General features: G+C 40.4%; 1 protein-coding gene across 1 annotated transcript in view; it reads right to left on the bottom strand.

Annotated features, from left to right (window-relative positions):
• Positions 1-11,655, bottom strand: part of THRAP3 (thyroid hormone receptor associated protein 3) — a 48,799-nt gene extending 37,144 nt beyond the window's left edge. The window contains exons 1-2 of the mRNA XM_090269119.1: positions 11,575-11,655; positions 1,235-1,342 (exon numbers count right to left, since the gene is read on the bottom strand). The gene's annotated coding sequence lies outside the window, so the exon portion shown is untranslated. The remainder of the gene's footprint in view (positions 1-1,234; positions 1,343-11,574) is intronic.
• Between the last annotated feature and the right edge of the window lie 2,492 nt (positions 11,656-14,147).

The following is a 14,147-nucleotide window of genomic DNA, read 5'->3' as shown; positions in this document are numbered from 1 at the left end:
CAGCTGGGCAGCTATCCAGAGTACATGTCCAGAACAGAGCAGATCAGAAGGTATCTCCAAGAAGATAAAATTTATAATATAGTTAAAATGCTTAAAATGTTGAGCAAGATTTGCACTTCTGGTTATAATTCAGAGAGGAATTACTAATAAAAACACGGAAATTAAGAGAGATAAAAAAAGAAGATACAACAAAGAAAACACGAAGTCGTACAAAAAAAAGAAAATGATCTATAGCAGGCAACATACTTTGGCTGTGATAAGCTATACACAATGATAATACTGTCAACACTAAATGCTGCTCTAACCAAAATTACATCGTAATCAGAGAGACCATAAATGTGGATGTATAAAGTCGTCTTCTAGAAAACTGCTACTCTCCAAGGAGGGAAGTTAACAGGTAATACCAAAAACTAGGAAATCCATAAGTAGCAAAATAAGCTTATTATTTAGAGGTAACACCAACAGAAACAGTAAAGAGCTGGTAATGATTGCTGGGGGACTGGGAAGGGGTTGAGATAGGACTGCTGTTTTTCATAAAAAGCCCTATGGAGCTGATGATGGTCTGGCATTATCCACACAGAGGGAGGGTTCTGTACATGTATTGAAAATAAGTAGTACAATAATTATTAAGTAATACAAGAATAAAATCTGTTTCGCATACGTACAAGGATAAACCTACTTTTGCCCACCCCTGTATACATCAAGTTATTCATGTCCATCACATAGTTTTCTAAGGGAAAAATAAGGGAAAAGCCTAAATGTCTACCAAAAAGAACTAAGTTATATGGCACATTCATGATGAAATGCCATAAGTCATTTGAAAGTGCAAATTTGCTCCTGTTAAAAAGAACCAGGTGACAAGTGTGCAATCCCAATTTTGATTGAACACATATATCCAAGTAGCATATACATGAAAAATATTCACCAAAATATCAACAATAATTACACATCAGTTTATAGATGACTATTTTCAATATTTGCAAATGAATAAACATGTTATTAAAGAACTCAAAAGTTAAAATAAAAAACTGCTGATTCTACAACTTAGGAATCGAAGAGAAGAGCAAAGCTACTTACCATCTTATTTCAGTTTATTAAAATGACAAACACTGCTGAATAAGAACCCAGAACTTCTATTAAGTAACCTTATGAATAAACAACTATAAATATAAGACTGGTTTTAGCAGTCAGTGAAGTTATTATTAGTTAGTTCCTTTGACCACCATGAATTTACCTTATTAGAGCAATGATCCGACGTGCACTGGATCCCAAACAGACACTACCTCCGAGAAACACCAGCAGTGCTGCTGGCTTCTCCAATATAAAAAGTCAGGACACAATTCTGGAATGAGAGGAAATAAGCAGTGATAAAACAGCTACCGAGTCTTTGTAGATTGCATCTTGAAATACGAATGCTTGAAATCGGTAAGCGAAACGCTAGTGTAGCCCTCAACTTCACTCCAAGCGGACACAGGCTTCTAAGAGTACTACCAGCCTGAGAGTCCCTGCTTGTCTCTCACACACGTTTTAACTCATCCAACTTTATACAGTAAGGAAGCAGTATGGAAAGGTAAAACCTCTTATAACCTGATACTTTCACTGGCAACATTTCAGGTGCTACTGTTTGCATTATGCAAGACAAATTCACAAACACCATAATCCAACTTGGAAAATTACTTCAGAAGAACTGGATACTTAAAATGAAAAAATGTAACTGAGGTAGGCTTGAACTAAATTTAATACATTTCAAGTTAAGATAACTCCTCATCCTCATCCCTCAAAGAACCAAAAGTAAAAAAATAATAAAATAAAACGCCACCTTCTGACCCAGTTGTTTAAATAGTCCCAGACCTAAACATTACTACATACATCAAAGCTATGTAGGGTGTTATCCAAAACAAGATGACAAAGTCCCAAGATCAACAACCTCATGTACGTAGTTAACTCTGCAGTGGTTATGCTTCCAAATGGAGCGTGAGAGGTCACGTGGATGACATTGGTCATCATTTTAAAAGCAGGAATTTAAATGAACAAATTTTTTTAACATTTTTTATTAATAATCATCTAAGTAACTTCTATTAACTCAATTTTTCATACAATTATTTTACATGGATGACTACTGTCATCCATGCGACCACTCAAGCATTAATGTCCTCATTCCTAGCTTATTAAATAAAAGCTTTATCCTTCATTCACATTACTATTAACTAGGAAGGCACCATGATTCCAATAATCTAAAAATGCAGGTTTGGCATTATCTTTCCTTTTTTTCATTTACTCAGCATTCACTCAGTCAAGGATATCCACCTCAGCTTTTTCTGAAACCTGTGGCTTACACACAGCTGAACCCTTGCCTATGTAGCCAGAAAAGGCAGGCATGTTATTTCCTTAACCTCTGGTCTCTTGGTACACATGGAACCCTCGTCCTAGAATGCCTCTTCCCAGCTCACCAAACTCATTCCTATGAGGGTCTCCTCCCCCAGATAGTCGTCCCTGGCTTGGGTACTGCTTCTCTGTTACTTTACCCTAGACCTGTATCTCCTTACACTCATCTCATTCCATCTGTTAATATGTCAATTCCCCTAACAGTGATCCGAGTCTGCTGAGTAAACTGATTACCCAAGCAATAAACTCTTGACCTATACCAAAGGTAACCAGATAATTAACATTACAAAGAGGCAACAAAAACCTATTAAAACCAACAGGAAAGACTGTTTCAACCAGAAACAATTAGCATTCAGTTAGACTCTTAACCAAATTAATGATAACGCTGGTCTATAGTAACTTAGCTGATAAAACAGTAAATATACGGCACTTTAAAAAACTCATTCAAAATACTTCTGCATATTTTCTGGCAGGTTATTCCTGGAATTCATCCTACATTGTTACATCATCCCAAACTTCTCTCCCTGCTTCTAACTGCAGAGGCCTGGGGGCTCACATCAGTTTGAGGGAAATCCTGATGACTGCTACAGGACTGATAACTGCTTACTCAACAACTCACCGAACTAAGGAAAGAAACCATTCCAACAGGTCCATCCTTAAATTTCTAACCAGACAGCAAACACACACAAATCTTCCATTGCACTATCCCATGTTTCTTTCCTATTAATTAACCTCTTCTTAGATGCTGACAAGAATTTTGTCATCCCAACAAGTCTTCAATTTTCCATTGTCCCAATGGTGGAGAAGCTAATCGGAGTTTCTGGACCGTAAATTACTCTGCAAAAGGAAGGAAACCCCCAAAGCCCTGAGTCATCCCTGCCACCAGTTTTTATGCACCACCCCCGCAGCTTGGCCTGCCTGTGTCATCTGGACAGTCATAGGTATATTTTTTGGTCTCTACCTGCTGTTAAAGGGGGGAATGCATATGGGGTATACATATATTTTCTTATTTTCTGTAAATCTGAAACTGTTCCAGAATTAAGCAGTTGTTTAAAAAAAAAAAAGGCATATGATTTTGGTGGTGTTGCCTGGCTCTTGATGATTTGACAGATATTGATGCTGCTCAGTGGTTCATTAGAGAGGTCAATGCTGAGTTTGAGGTGACTGAAGAGTTAGCCTCTACGAAGTCTGTGGAACTACAGGCAGTAATTTTTTTTCAAAGAAGTTGAGAGGACACTAATTCAATACAACCTGAACTTTAATCTACTAAAATGTGTCACAAGTGATGGTGGTAAAAATGTGTGGGGAAGAAAGGGATTAGTTGGACAAATTTACGAAGCTTGTGATAATGTAAACTACTTAAAGCATAGTTATTCTCTGTACTAATTTTGTCAGCAGGTACTTCCCAAAAAAAATTGTAAGCTATTGTATATTATTGAGCCAGTATTGTCAAGAGGGACCTCACTAGCTCTCAATTCACTTTTGTAGACTTAACCACTGTGAGTTCTGTGAACTTTTGTCAGAAATAGAAGGTGAATCCTGACCTGACCTACAAAAGAGCAGTTCAAGGCTTAGCAGATTTTATTGATTATTTTTTTTTTTAAGCTCAGGGCTGAATCTGGAAATTTTCTGAAGACCGCCCTTAAACATTATTATTGAATACTGAATGGACTTGGAAATTAGCTTTTACTGCAGATTTGATGTTTGTAAATGAATTCAATTGAAAATCAGATTGCGTGAGGGGGGTGTTGGGAGATGGAAGGGGTATAGGGGAGAAAATGGCAATGGAAAAAATATAATAAAATAAATACACATCAAAAAGGGAAAACTACAAGGCACAATTGCACTTCTTTGGGAAACATATACTGCAACAAATTAATTTGAACGCTCTTTAAACACTGTTTAAATTACAAGTAATGTTAAGTTACTTTATTAACTCTGGTGCTATCAAATGTTTTTGAAACAAGCAATGAGGTTTCCATTCCCACACAAATTTGAAGCAGACATATTTTTAGTTCAAACTAGTTCCAGCATATTCCAACCTCAATAGAAGTACAACAGAAATCTCCATTCTTCAAAATCCATCTAACTGTGTAACTGAGGAACTTCCACCTAATCTTCAGTTTGAAATGACTAATCTGCAGTGTAATGGAATGCTAAAAGGCAAATATCAAGAAAAGACTCTAACGGAATTCTACAAATGCCTTCCAAGTGATGAATATACTCAATTAAAATCATATGCTCATGAATTAATATAAGTTTTGGCAATACCTCTTTGTGAAAAGATATTTTCACAGCTGACACATGTAAACCGTCATGACAGATTTTAGCATTTTCAGGTACTTGCCTTTAATTTTGATAGATGAAGTTAACTTTGAACCTAAGTTAAATGTTACCCCCAAAAGAATTCCATTCTTCTAACAGGTCCGTATTACAAAAATTGTTTTTTTTTCCTCTTGTTATGTACATATATAATATCCTCAGTTTTGCCTCTTGGCCCCCAAAGCTTAGTTTTGCCTGGACCTTTACAAAAGAAAGTCTGCCAACTCCGGTTCTACATTATTTGCCTAACAGAGGCATTTAGTACACATGGCCAAACAGGGATAAACCCTTAAAAAGCAGTATTTCTCAAAACTGTAAGTCTCAAACGACAGAAACTATTATTTTTTTAATACTTAAATCTAGCAACTTACAGTGAGACAAATAAAAGTTAATAACCAATCAACCCAAAGCTATTTACAACAAACCACTGGCTCAATAAATAAGAGTGCATGTTCTAAAAGCTGGACTGCCTAGGTTTGATCCCCAGCTCCACACACTACTTAAATTTAACTATCTTTGTTTCCTCTTCTATAAAACTGGTTCCTACTACACAAGATTGCTATGAAAACTGAATAAATTAATATGTATGTAATGTTCTTGAAACAGTGCTTAGCATGTAGTAAGTACTTAATAAACATTATTATATTACTCATCAGACCAATGCCAAAATGACAATTAAAAGAAAAAGACTTCAACCACCTAGTATGGGTAGTCATATATGGTCATTAAACAATTACCTTCTTTCTCCCTTGAGAATTCAGAATTTAGCTTTATGGCAGGTTAAAAATATAAAATGCTTATTACATCTTCAAAAACCTCTTTTAGAAGCCGCGCACCCTGGTAACAAACCAAGCCTACACTTGATTCCAGGCTGAATGAGTATGCCTCCCAAATGACACTATTATTCTGTGCCCCAGGTTCTCAATTTACATTCAGAGGGATCAACATGCCATCTGTACATGACAGTTTCTACTTAGAGATGTTTTTAAAATCATGCACTCATGCAATGCACAGGTGCCTCGGTGCAAAATAACATTCACATCTGAGTCCTCCTACTCATCCACCAGAGGATAAGACTGTCTTATCTGAAACCGTAACAGCTACTTTCCCATAATTTATCATCATTTTATCAATTTCAAAACTTTTATAAGCAACCACAATTTTCCTATAGCTTAAGTTTCTATTCCCTTGAAAACAACCAGTCCCACATTACTAACACTAATACTGGTAGCATGTACCAGATCAGATTCCTGTTTGTACTCCCAGTGTCTAGGTACATTTGTTGTTGAATAATAAATATTAGCTACATAGTTTCTTTTTACTATAGGTAACACAAATTTCAATCATTTTTAAGTGCGTAATTCAGTTTAGTGGTGTTAGGTATATTCACATTTATGCAACCATCACCACCATTTCCAGAACTTTTTCATCTTCCCAAGCTGAAACTGGGTACCCATTAAACAGCAATGTCCCCACAACCACCACTCTACTTTGTCTCTATGAATGTGAGTACTCTAGGTACCTCATATAAGTGAAATCATACATTTGTCCTTTTATGTGTAGGTTGTCACCTAGCATAATAATGTTGATTCATCTATATTGTTACACATGTAGTTTTAAAAGAGGAAAAAACACATAATCATAGAACTTGTGATATTAACATAAACTTATCTGCTTGAGCAAACAAAAATGTTTAATTCTTCTTTCACCTAGTTTTTTCCTTTTAGTAATAATACATACACAGTAAAAAATTCAAATGTACAATAGTATATAATAAAAAAAGAGGTCTCTTCCTAATTTCTGCCCTCCCTATCCCCAATTCCCCGTCCCCCCTCCCTGGTTTAATGTTTTATTTTGAAACACAACAGCGAATCATTCTGTTGTCTGCCTTGAGAATGTCCTCTTAGTAAGATATTTTCAGTTGACCTATCAGGACTGGTTATTCCTCTTCTAAAAATACTAACATAAAGATTGAAACAATGTATATTAAAAAATTCTAAACACCTCTGGCTGGTGTGGCTCAGTGGATTGAGCACTGACCTGTGAATCAAAGAGTCACTAGTTCGATTCCCAGTCAGGGCACATGCCTGGGTTGCAGGCCAGGTCCCCAGTTGGGGGCGCACAAGAACCATCCACACATTGATGTCTCTCTCCCTCTCTCTCCGTCCTTCCCCCTCTCTCTAAAAATAAATAAAATCTTTTTAAAAAAAGTTGAAGACACAATAGATTAAAAATAAATAATATAGTATCCCACAGTAAACGCAGGGTTGGGGGGTTATGGGTTGAAGGGAGTACTATTATAGATACCGTAGTCTAGGACGGCCTCTCTCAGAACACTCCCCAATGTGATACATGTGTACAAAGGGACATCAAAATGGCCAAAGTCAGAACTGTGATATAGCACCTCTGTGACACCTAAGCAGAAAGAACTTTTAGAGCACACAAAGGAAGGACCAAAAGAACCACTTCACTATATCTAAAACAAGGATTTCTTATATTAAAAGTTTTACCCAATTCTTATTTATTTATTTATTTATTTATTTATTTTTTTTGGGCAATCCCACTCTGGCGACTAACTGACCAACTTCCTCAATCTCATTCATTTTTACAGTTTTTTCCTGACAGCCCATGGCCTGGAAGCCAAAGGTACTAGTTAGGATTCCAGGATACATCCTTTAGATACACTGGGACCATTTTCTGTGGAAGCCTCGAAGTAATGGAGAGCCCTGGAGAGAAGAAAGCTCCTGGGTAACTATAGAAAGCAGTCTCGCCTTTAAGATTTCCTCTATCAATCCTTTATTTATACTGCCCTTTTGATTAAAGAAAAATAAAACTGAGATATTAACTCCTCAAAATACCAACAAACACAGAATTACTGAAAGAAAAGCAATGGACTTAACAGAGGCACATCATTTAAAAAAAAAAAAAAAAAAAAAGGCCCTGGCCAGTGTGGCTGAGCTGGTTGGAGCATCATTCTATAATCTGAAAGGTGCGGGTTCCATTCCCAGTCAGGCACACAAGCACAGGTTGTGGGTTCAGTCCCACCCACGTTGGAGGGTGCATGTCCTGGGTGATGATTTTTAAAAAAGACAAAAAAACCTCATTCTTACTAATTAGACATTCAGCAACTTCTCTTTGCTTGGCCTTCCATCTTCTGAAACAAGCCAACCTATGCAATCACAACACTACTGATGCTAAAAAGCAACCAAGCAGAACAAAAATGAGGACACTGCACATATATGCCAGCTAAGAGGCATGGGTCAGATCAATGCCTTCATGCCTTTTTTATTAAAGGTTTTATTTATTTACTTTTAGAGAGCAGGGAAAGGAGGGAGAAAGAGAGGGAGAGAAACACCAATGTGTGAGAGAGACATCAACTGGTTGTCTCTGGTGCGTCCCCAACTAGGGACTTGGAGGGTAACCCAGGCATGTGCCCTGACCGGGAATCAAACCAGCAACCCTTCAGTTCCCAGACAGGCGCTCAATCCACCGAGCCACACCAGCTAGGTCGGGAACAATTTTTTTAAAAATCAAGATTAAACCCTGGCTGGTGTGGCTTGGTGGACTGAGTGCCCGCCTGCAAACCAAAGGGTTGCCAGTTTGATTCCCAGTCAGGGAACACGCCTGGGTTGTGGGCCGGGTCTCCAGCTGGGGGCGTGCAAGAGGCAACCATGCACTGATGTTTCTCTCCCTTTCTTCCTCCCATCCCCTCTCTCTAAAAATAGATAAATAAAATATTTTAAAAATAGAAAATAAGTAAAATTAAAATTAAAAAATCATTTCCTGGAAAGACTAAGAGAGTCAGACTTTTAGAAAGGGTACCCATGATTTTTACTCTCCTGATAAGCCCTGGACAACTACTTTTTTATGGGTTATAAGCCTACATTAGTGGTTCTTAACACTTTGAGACACCAATGAAGATGATGAAAGGTAACCACATCTTTGAGAAAAAAATTTTTTAGAGTTTTGGCCCCTTGTAACGACGGACCACAGATGAAGAACATCCTGCTCTAGAGAATATATTCCGTAATCTCCAAACACTCTAGTCTCCTCCAACAGATAAACCCCTAGCCCATCACTCTACTTCAGGCAACTACCACCTCCAGCCTGGACTAGCACAAGGCCTCTTAATTGATAATCTCCACCATCCATTTTTCCACACCCTTCAGAAGGCGTCAATGGCTTCCCTAAACAGCTTAGCTCTCCATCTCACCATTAACCACTCTTTTTACCATGTGTCAGGCACACTTGGCCTCTTTTCAGTTCTGAAAGCAAAGTTCTTCTCATCTTCAAGTTTTGGTACTTGTTCCTTCCACCTGGAATATTCCTCTTCATGGCACCCTGCAGAACTAAAACTGTCCTTTACTGCTGAAGAAAAGAACTTCTCTGACTACGATTAGGTCGCTTCTTTTTTTAGTGTCTATTGGGGTCCCCTGCTTGATACTTCCACATCACTTTTCTCAGCTTGTAATTTATTTGCTTACTGTTGTGCCTTCTCCCACTACACTATAAATCCTCAAAAGGCAAAACCCCTGTCTCACACCCCTATGTACTCCCAGAACCTAGCACAGGTGCCAGTAGATGGTAGGTTTTCAGGCACTATTTGTTAAATCTATCATTCAATCAGTCAAATACCGAATTAATCTTGGATGTTTACAGAATGAATGTGTGAAACAATCCATCAAATCTAATATTACAAAAGGGCATTAACCACACTTCCTTCAATTAACCACACTTCCATAGATGTCGCTATGCCCAAGAGAAACAGGCTAGCACCTTCATATTCTTAACGGTTAAGACCATTCATTATAGCCCTGGCTGGGTAGCTCAGTTGGTTGGAGCATCATTCCAATACACCAAGGTTGCAGGATCCATACCTGGTCAAGGAACATACAAGAAGTAACCAATGAATGCATAAGTAAGTGGAACAAGTCAATGTTTCTCTCTCTGTGCCCCTTCTAGAAAATCAATTAAAAAAAAGACGACCCATTCTACACAATACATCTCATGTCCTTATGCTCTCTCTCAAGTCAGCCTCAACTCTCCCCTTCTCAGTGCTAATCTTGAAAATATTTCAAGTTTTCTCCCTCCAATTTCTTGGTACAAAACTGGACGCTCCTTTTGCAATCCATAACTTCACTGGCTAAACCAAATTAAAAACTATCTATACTTAATGTTCAAGTAATATACTAAAGAACTTCTGCTGCTGCTTTTATTACCACCACTACCACCACTGCTAAAATTGGACTGTACCTAGTCTGCAGACTAAAAACGAGTCTCCAAAACTGAAGCTTTCACCCATGTAAAAGGTTTAATAAAAATTTTTTTAAAAAAAGAATGAAACTGTATTGGACACAAAGGTCTTTTGTTAAAGTTTCTTATAGAAATCCCAACTCACCTCTACAAAATGCAATCAAGGCTAAATAGCTGCAGAAAGATTTGTTTTTGATTATTGCTAATGTGAACACTAGTTCACAAAACACATTTTCCGGTAAAGAACTAACTAAGCCCAATTTGCTCCACAAGTTCTTCGTGGCAGCAGCCATTTTTGGATCTTCAACAGACTTCTATTTAATGATACACACATAAGGCTGTCTAGATAACAGGACAGACAACAACAGACAGTATTTTCACGTACACACACAAAAAAAGCCCGGAGCGCCATCTGAAGGGGAAAGAAAATGATAGCATGATACTGTCTTTCCACTCTCGACTCACAATCTAGAGATTCTGTAAATGATGGTGATAATAATATCAGTGTTTAATACATTTCAGGTAATGAGCTAAGCAGCTTTCAACTTAATTTCATTTAATCTTTACCATAATCCTATAAAACAGCCACCGTTTCTTACTCACCAGTACTTTGGAGAGAAGGAAACTGAGGCACTTGGAAGTGAAAAGCCCTGACGTAAACTCAAAAGCTAGCAGGACCAAACTTTGAACCCAGGCAAGCTGGATCCAGGATCCTTTGGTTACGCTGCCACCAGAAACTTCACTGGCTCTCTCCGGCCAGGCTCTACCGTACTCCCAGGCTTTTCGTTCTACCCAATTAACAATCTCCCCTTAAACACTGTACGTACTACCATTGACGGCTTCCACCTTCTGGGCGCCAGAACTACTCGCCAGCGCCACGCCCCTGCCCTACGATTTAGAAAGGCAAACAGAACAGCTAATTAAAGTTGGTTAAGTCCTAAGAAAGGCAAAGAAAATTGCCTCGTATAAGCAAAAAAAAAAAAAAAAAAAAAAAAAATTGCCTCGTATAAGCAAAACACACGTCGATTATCACTGGACTGCAAGTAGGCCGCACCCCCAGCACGAGAAACTGAAATAAAAGTGGGCGCAGCAATGTTCCCATGGCAGATGAATTTGGACCATGCCTCCTCTGGTCACACAGCAAAAAGGACGGAAGAGGCACTAACACTTGCTGAGTACCAACCACATGCGCCCCAAGGGAAGACAGCAGCAGGCCAATGGAGACTATGCCGAGGGAAATGGACACTCACAGAGTTCCGGGAAAAGCGGAAATCCAATCGGTTTTACACGACTAAAGAGGGAGAGAAAGTGGAGGCCGCTCCCCGACAACTTGAAAGAAGGAAAAAGAACGGTAGGAAGTGCTCAGAGAAAAGGCGGCCCCGAGCGTCGGGAACTAGGCCCGGGCGAGAGTAAGCCCAGCAGGGCGCGGAGGGGGAGGAGCCGGAGGGAGCGGGGCCCGCTCCGAAGAGGCCAAGGGGTAAGCGCGGGGGAGCGGCTGCGCGCCTGGCGGACCTGGCGACCCCAACCGAGGGGCCGCGATGAAAAGATAAAAAATGAAATGACTGGAGCGGGTAGAGCTGCGCTAATTCCCGGGAATCAGAGGCCCTCACTCACCAAGACCCACCGCAGCGATCGCAGCTACAGCCTCGCAACGGCACAACCGGTCCAAACCTCACCCCCGCCCGACAGCGCGCCTCGCGTCCCCGCTCTCCCACGGCGGCAGCGTCGCCTCGCTCCCTCCTGGGAAATGTAGTCGTAGAACCGTCTTTCCTCACAACTTGACTGTGTAAGGAACTACGTTTCCCACAAGTCAGGTCAGACGTTGGGCCCGTCGTTTTGCCTCACGCGCCACGTTGTCGGCCGTCACGTGGGTCCCTCCGTTCCTTCCCCTCCCCCCTCATGGGTGGCCTGGGGAAGAAGGAGGGAGGTGGAGGCAAGGGGCGGAGGCGTTGCTGACGCCACTGCCCCCACCATTTTGGAACCATTCTGGAGAGAGGCCTGAGCCCCACCCGCTCGCGGCCTGCTTTTGCTGTTGAAAAGTCTGAACTGAGTATCGGGTCTCCTGGCTTTCAGCCTATACCGGGCGGCCTCTCACTTTGTGACCTTGAGCAAATCGGCTCCGCTCTCTGAGCCTCAGTTTCCTCCCCTATGAAATGAGGTTCGTAATTTCTATCCCACAGAGTCGTTACGAGGCTCCGACAAAGTAAGGTCCATTAAAGCGTCTACTACGCTGGAAGCACAACTCAAGATGGAGTTGTTTTTATTGTGATACTGACCTTCAGAGATCTAGGATCCCAGATCGGCAAAGCTCTCTCCTGCCTCATTTCCCGCCATGGGACCCCTTCCCCATCCCAGCCTTCAATAACGATGGGAGCACCGAAAGAGGTTTTCCAAAAGTGGGGTCCTGTGAAGCTTATTAAAATGGGTGCCACTCACCTACTGAACGAGTATTTTCCGGGGGAACTACATTATAAACAGACCTCTCCAGAGACTCTTATGCACATACAAGTTTACGAGCCTCTGCATTTATCAGGGTTTTGCACAAAATGATTTACACTGAATTCCTGTCCTAGTGAAATCGAACCGGTAAAGACTGAGCTCAAATGCCACCTCTTCTGTGAAGCCTTCCAAGTTTACTAGTTCCTTCCTGTCTCTATACTCATACCGTACCTTTACAGTTTGTTCTATATTTATTGCCAGGGCCTGTGTTTGTCTTCCCACCACAAGTCAGCTCTTTGAGAACAGAGATCGGTTTTGATAGATTTCTGCATCCCCACAGCAAAGTAAACAAAGTAAATATGAATAAATATCGAAGGAATCTGCTCTTTTGGGGGGAAAGCTCACCAGGCTCAACTCAAGTCTCAGATTCTGCCACAGCAGCCCTCATCCTGGCCTCAGCAACATTCCTGTCACACGGCTTAATCTTTCTTCCTCCTTTGAGCACTTCCTGTGGGATACCTGCTGTGTAGTGCTTCTTGAAACGTTCTGATTCTATTTAATTTTAAATTCACAGATTTTCTGAGCGTTTACTATAGGCCATGCCTAATACAAAATATAATACTAGGAACACAGGTAAACTAGATGAATACAAAAATACGAATCATTCTGCTTGGTTTCTAAAATATTCTATGCTGGATCTCTTCTTACCTCTCTCCCACCTCTGCCCTTTCCCTGGCCCAGACGCTTACCCCGTGATTCCATCCTCCTCCCTCTCCTCTCCTCATTCAGCCTTTTTCCAAGTGATGTCTCTCCATGAGTGATGTGGCATACTCAGGTAGCTTTTACAGCTCTTCGGTGCATTTTACTTCCTATATACATCTTAGCATCGAATTAGTTCCTGACTTCCCACTGGGATCTCAAACTAAACTTGCCATTGCCGTGACTGTTGTAACTCAGTGGGTTGACCATCATCCAATGGACCAAAAGATCACCAGTTTGATTCCTGGTCAGGGCACATGCCTGGGTTCTAGGCTAGGTCCCTGGTTGGGGGCTTGTGAAAGGTGTTTCTGTTGCACACCCATGTTTCTCTCCCTCTCTTTTCCCTCCCTGCCCCTTTCTCTAAAAATAAATAGCGCTGACTGGTGTGGCTCAGTGGGGTGGGCGTCATCTGGCAAACAGAAAGGTTGCAGGTTCAATTCCCAATCAGAACATATGCCTGGGTTGCAGGCCAGGTCCCCAGTTGGGGGTGTGTGAGGGGCAACCAATCAATGCTTCTCTTCCTCTGTTTCTCCCTCCCTTCCCCTCTCTCTAAAAATAAATAGATAAAATCTTTAAAAAATAAATAAATAAACCTGCCCAAAACTGAACTCTTCTTCCAATATAGCATTACCTAGTTAATTATGAAGTTGTTTGCATGTCTCTATTCTCCACTAAACCTTGAGTCCTCTCATGGAAAAAAAAACAACAGCTTATTACTCAATTCACTTATTGAGCACCTACTATGGGCAAGGCCCTGTATTAGAAGCCCAGGAAGGAAACAGTAAAGAAAACAAATGTGGTTCCTGCACAGAGCTTACTTCCAACTGGAAAGACAACATTAAAAAGTCTTATCACATGGGACTACTGTAACAACATAATCAATAAAATATAGTTTTAAAAAAGTAAAAAAAAGTATCACATGCATAATTAAATACTACTGTGATAGATGAAACACAGGAAAGCATATGATTTATATACTATAGCAACAT

Source organism: Furipterus horrens, unplaced genomic scaffold (genome assembly GCF_987537825.1).
Source record: "Furipterus horrens unplaced genomic scaffold, mFurHor1.1.pri manual_scaffold_3, whole genome shotgun sequence".
Taxonomy (NCBI): Eukaryota; Metazoa; Chordata; class Mammalia; order Chiroptera; family Furipteridae; genus Furipterus; species Furipterus horrens.
Note: the sequence above shows the minus strand (reverse complement) of the source record. Positions and strands in the feature narration are given on the sequence as shown.